Raw genomic sequence first — 6,815 nt, 5'->3', positions numbered from 1 at the left:
TGACCCGTTTGTATATTTTCCTTCTTGTATTTAGCAGCAACAGTGTGGCAAGAAAATCATGATATAAAATACAAGCCATGGAATATAGTATCAATTAAGTGGTATATACTCTGTTGCGTGTGTTTTTCAAATGTTTCCACAAAAAAATGAGTGCATGGGAAAACTAAATCACCTATATTGTCATTAACTTTAATCCTCAACGTCTTCGATATGAGTCAAATTTTGACGCAGACCAAATTATATTTTCATTTAATATAAGTTCAATGAAGGGACAACAGCATTATAGCGGAACGTGAATTTAATGTATAAATATTACCTTTTCGTGTAGAACTGCTCCATACAACAAAAAAATGACATGCATATAAACGGAATATATAATCAATCAAAGCAAACGGTATAAAAACAAATAACATAACAAATAAAACCTTCTATGTGGGAAAGACAGCTAAACGTCCATCGAATCAAATTTTATAGACACTGTTATAAAGTATCAAAAGTTCGTGTGTAGCACTTAATAAATAAAAGCAACAATAGTATACGGCTGTTCAAAATTCATAAATCGATAGAGAAAAAACAAAACCGGATTACAAACTAAAACTGAGGGAAACGTATCAAATATAAGAGAACTACGACACAACAGAGACATGTAACACACACAGAAACGAACTATAATGTAACAATGGCCATTTTCCTGACTTGGTACAGGGCATTTTATGAAAAAATGGTGGGTTTGAATGAATGACTTGTTTTAAAACATTACATATATTCATTGAACCGTTCGCAATTATTTGCCAAGACGTTTATATGTTCGCATTCCAGATGAATTCTAAAACATGTTGATTTTATACTCGTGAGTGAATCAAACACACTGGCCAGGAGTTCCAACTGCCAGCTTACAAAGTAGTAAGACGTATGAAGACATGTCACCCAGGTCATCATTTGCTTTTTATCTCTGAGGCTATTAAGAACGAATAAGTCATATTTGTTGAAGCTTTGTTGTAGCGGTGAGTTACAGCAATTGCCTGTATAACAAAGCTTTGACGTGAAAAGAAATAAATGAGCGGCTACAGTACTTTACTGATTTTCCAATGCCAATACTGATGGAATTGCATGAACTTGACACAGAGCAACATCTGGTTTATCCACTTGGTATGTGTCTCCTACTGTAAATGCATCACTCGGCATGCAAATCCAGATTCAGTCAACACTAGACAATATATCTAGTTGAATGAGACACAGCCACATCGTTTTGTGATTGTGACCGTAACATTCGTGAAATATCGATATCATTTATTATTCATCAAAAAACATTGGCATACCTACTAATATTTGCGTTACGAGCAAATCCATGTTAATTAAATCCGTAAAGTGTGCTATGAGCATGTAACGTATCAAATGAAATATGTTCACAAACTACGATAGAACAGAGGGTATTTAACTACAGGTTAAGGGAAACTGAAATCGTTACGTTTGCCATATACATGTATATTCTAGTTTCAAGTCACCCGTCTATGTTAATTTCAAAATGTCCAGAATTAAAACATCCTCTTTAGTTTTAGTGTGATTATTTTCAAGTTCACTGGGATATTTGGGTCAATGAGTTACAGGACATCATAACTTTAACCAGTTTACATAACCTGATGGGTTACTTATAAACTAAATATACCAATTTTGGTATCTATGACACATGTTTCCTGATAAAACTTTATTTCTCATAGTTCCTAGTTTGAAGTCGCCTTTCTGTGTCAGTGTCGATCCAGATACGAAATAGACCAGTCAGTTTTATCATTTATTTCATGTTCAGGGAGATGGCATCTTTCTTACGAAAGATGTGCTTATTTTCGTTTATGTCATTATATGGCAATATTGTTGACTGATCTGTGAATTTACCAATTAGTAAGATCTATACAAAAAGTTCGGGATAAGACAACGAATTCTAAATATCAATAGTTTAAAAGCAAGGGATATCTAGGTAGCAATTTAACAGATAGAAATAGTAATTGTGGTGAGACGTGACTACATCAATGTTTCCTAAGTTTTTTTTTATAAAATTATGTAATGAATACATAAAGGTGTAACTCTTAGTATGGATATGTGATTTTCATGTTTTGTCAAAAGTTAAAGAATGTCTTTTGCGAAATTGAATATAGTTAAACTGTGTCTTTACATATACTAATACTTCGGATTTCACATATAAAACGTTCGGTTGTAATTAAGTCAGAAATCAAAAGATCGCGGTACTATGCTATATAACGTTTGTTGTGAAACTGTACAAACCATAACTTATTATTTGGTGCATTACTCTGTGTTAACCATTTGCATTTTACTCTTACACATTAATTTTTTCACAAAAGATGTTCAATATCTGATTATTACATAATGGTGTTCATAACAGATTAATGATCAGCCTTAGGTCGTGAAATCAGCCCAAGAGCCAAAGGCCAGAGGGCTGGTCATACATCTGATGTGTAAAATGCCAATGTTATCATATTTATATCATATCCTTTTAATTCAAAATATACCGTTGTATTAAAAAAAATTAAGTAAAAAACAAATCAATCAGCCTCAACTACTTTATTTACAATGCAAGAAAACAGATGACAGAATTTAATTGCTGAAATAGTATAAACTTGCGACACTGTCACATGCGATTACGAAACTTTTATAAACTTTAAAACAGTATATATATTGTATTATTTGCTTTGCATTATTATTTATATATTTTCAATTTCCTGATGTTTGTCATTCATTCATAGAACATTACTAATTTTTATAGTAGCATTTGTATTCCGACGTTCGTCAAATAAAAAATTAATATAAAATACAAAAAAAAATAATCAAGAGGCAGTCTGCAAATACTGTATATTCTCTGTAAATTCTGAGAGGTGTATATGTATAAATGTAAAACCAATGTATTAACGAAGAATTATCGTTATTTTCATAATTTAATCTTAGAAACATCATGATAATTTTCACGTTTAAGCAGTATCAGATAAAATATAGAAGATACTGAATGGACAAGAAAGGGGGGGGGGGCAATGAAAAGCAAAAGTCGAAGAATGACTAATCACACTTTGGTCAAAAGAAAAAAAGCTTATATATATCCGGCAATAAGCCGCATTTGGTATTATCATTAGAATGTCATTACAACACATATATTCCACAATACCAAATTAAATCAATTTTATAAAATGTAAGGAGAAGTGGTATGATTGCTAAAAGACAATTATCCATATGAGTTCAAATCAGTAATAATAAAAAGTTAAATAACAAAAATATCGTATTCCGGGGAAAATTCAAATCAAAAAGTCACCGATATTCAAATCTCGTTAATCTATTTTGAATATATATTTGCAATTCTACGATTCTACGTTCAGATGTTCAGATTTTAAATTGGGGTTAAACATATCACCAGATGATGATGATGATGAGGAGGAGGAGGGTGCAAAGCTGATCAGTATTTTCTCTACTCCTTAATGGAATGTGTCTTTCGGAGAATAACAAATACCAATTTTAATGTCAATGGTTTGACCCTGCCGTAGATCGAACCCTCGACCTCCTGTATACGAAGCGAGGACACAACCACGAGACCATACAGGTGGTTCAGGATAAAAGCTTTAAGTTTTAGTTTTGTTTTTAGATTGAGAAACATCCTGAAGTATAAAACTTTTCAGATGAATAGAAATATTTACATTAAAAATATGAATAAAAGGCAACATTAGTTTCACAATATTCAAATCTCGTAAATCTATTTTGAATGTGTACTAGTATTTGAACATAAAATAAAAAAGCTGAGCGAATGACACTAATTTCAAACACATTAAGACCGGGGGAATCGACACGATATGGGTCTCTTACTATGCATGTATCACTCGCTTTTTATATCTAGATTAAATCAAGATGTAACGATAAAGGTAATATCAAAGCCAAAAAATTATAGACAAGGGAACTTTATTCTAAGGATATAAGGCCATGAGAAGATATCGCTCATAAAGATGGGACACAAACACATAGTTCCAGCCAACCAACTTGTGAATGCGACCGTAAAAGGTGTGTAACAGCGATTTTTTTCGACTCTTATAACTCTAGCCTCCTTACTAATGTTTTGCGTTAGGAGCATATTAAACTTCTGTTAATAAAGTCCTTATAATATGATATAAACATGTGTAATGTATCCACTGAAATATGTACACATTATACGATAGGACAGTTGATGTTTTACCACTGGTAAGAGGAAACTGAATTAATTACGTTATCATGGTGAATCATAAATCCTTTTCTGAAGTGGCCCAGCTGTGTAAAGTTCAAAATATTCAGTTATGAAATAGACAAACCTATGAGTGTCAGTCAAACCCTTTCAATTTCACTGGGATATTTCGGTTATTGAGTGACCTGACATTCGCAATATAACAGAACAGAAAATAAAAGAACCTATTACAAAGTAAAATAACAAAAATACCGAACGAAACTTAAACGGAAAATCCCTAATCAAATGACAATTTCAGAAGCTCAAATAGTTATCAAAGGTACCAGGATTATAATTTAGTACGTCAGACGCGCGTTTCGTCTACATAAGACTCATCAGTGACGCTCATATCAAAATATCTATAAAGGCAAACAAGTACAAAGTTGAAGAGCATTGATGATTCAAAATTCCATAAAGTATTGCCAAATAAGGCTAAGGTAATCTATGCCTGGGATAAGAAAATCCTTAGTTTTTCGAAAAATTCAAAGTTTTGTAAACGGGAAAGGAGTATGTCCGGGAAGGACCGATTTTGGCCTCAATTTTCAGGTTCATCAGACGAAAGTTTTGACCACTTTTCAAACACTTAAGTGTCTATTTCATATGAATAAATTAGTTTATGTAAAAGATTTTAACTGATTTAATCATTAAAAACGATCCGATTCAAGCTCAAATATGAAAAATCTACCAAATATGCCAAAAAATGTCACTTTTCAGATGGTTTTTGTCAAAAATGAAAGTGGCCGCATCCGTGTTCATCCTCTACCTTTATATATGTTATGTTTTATCATAAAATACAACTTACATTTCAACATTAAGGATGAACACGAATTGCGGCCACTTCCGTTTAACACGAAAACCGTCTAAAATTTAACGAAAATGCTAGAATTGTGAAGATTTTAGTAATTTAGCATGACTTAATGGTGCTAGTTCACGATATGTGTGCATTTTATTGTAAAAAACAGCCTATATTTATGTAACAGAAGCATTCTACTGTCCAATAAATAATTAAAAGTTTACATTTTAACAATTTTGTAAAACTGCTATATTTTGGGACCAAAAAGGGATCTTACTGGACCTACTCCTTTATAAAAATGACCACATTATTGATATTCATGTCAACACCGAAGTGTTGACTACTGGGCTGGTGATACCCTCGGGGACGAAACGTCCACCAGCAGTGGACTCGACCCAGTGGTGCCAGGATTATAATTTAGTACGCCAGACGCGCGTTTCGTCAAACATCAAACTAATGGATAAAAACTGTCATATTCATGACTTGGAATAGGCATTTTCTTATGAAGAAAATGGTGTATTAATATTAATCTTAATCTCGGTTTTAGTTTGTTACCCCGATTTTGTTTTTGTCCATGGATTTTTGAGTTTTGAACAGCGGTATACTACTGTTGCCTTTATTTAAAGCTAGCCAAACCTCTCACTTGTAAGACAGTCGCATAAAATTCCAATATATTGACAAAAATGTCAAAATAGGGGTACAGCAGTCAGCATTATGTTATAAGTTAATCACTATAAATACAAACAAATATGTCATCAGAGAAAAAAAGGCATAGAAAAAAGCACATTAGCATAAACGAAAAACAATTTCCGATAGCACAATAACACAATGACGGGATGTACAAGTTTTGAGCTATGTCAAATGGGTTTTACCAAAAATAACTTAACAGTACAAGCAATAATTTACAAATAAAACTATATCACGTCCAGTTGCTTATTACCGCAGTATATATCTATTTAAATGAACATGGTACATGTTTCTTTAATGAACTTAATTCGTCATTGATCCTTGTTTGAAGTCAACCGTCAAGGTCATTTTTTTTAGAAAAAAACCCAGAAATAAAGCAAATAGTCTAGTCAGTTGAGTCTTTAATTACTAGTATATGTTCACGGAGATACCTCTCTTTATGACGAGAGACCTGCCGTAAATATCAGATATTTTACTGATTTGTACATTATCCGAGTGATTATGCCGATACCAAAAGTTCGGGACTCGGTTCGGGAGGCCAAATAAATGATAACGTTATCATTTTGCAAGTTAAGTTTATCGAGGTAGATAGAATATAAATTGTGTCGAGACATGAACAACATTAATGTTTCACAAGTTTTTATAACATTATGTAATAAATACATTAGCAGTGATTTAGTAGTATTCATAATGATGGTTAAAGATGTACTTTTCAATGTGCATGTGTAATTTAAATGTTATGTTAAAAGTAAAAGAATATCGTTTAACAGTGTCTGTACATGTACATTCTGATATCATTTATAGAACGTATGGTTTTGTGGACCAGAGACATCTATCAAAAGATTTCTAAATAAAACCGTTCATCATTTGTTATTCATTATGTTGGGGTATTCGCTTGACTGAACTATGGTATATATAGTAAAAATTAAAACATTATTTAAGATCATACTTTCAAAGTGTCTCTGAAACATTTCAGATTGTATAAAACATTACTTTTTACTTGGTCCAAAACTTGCCTATTGTGTTTACACATTTATTTTAGTGCAAAAGATATTTATTGCACGATTATCATATTTCATATCAAGTGTA

The sequence above is a fragment of the Mytilus edulis genome, chromosome 1, assembly GCF_963676685.1.
Source record: "Mytilus edulis chromosome 1, xbMytEdul2.2, whole genome shotgun sequence".
NCBI classification, from domain to species: domain Eukaryota; kingdom Metazoa; phylum Mollusca; class Bivalvia; order Mytilida; family Mytilidae; genus Mytilus; species Mytilus edulis.
This window is presented reverse-complemented; position numbering follows the sequence as displayed.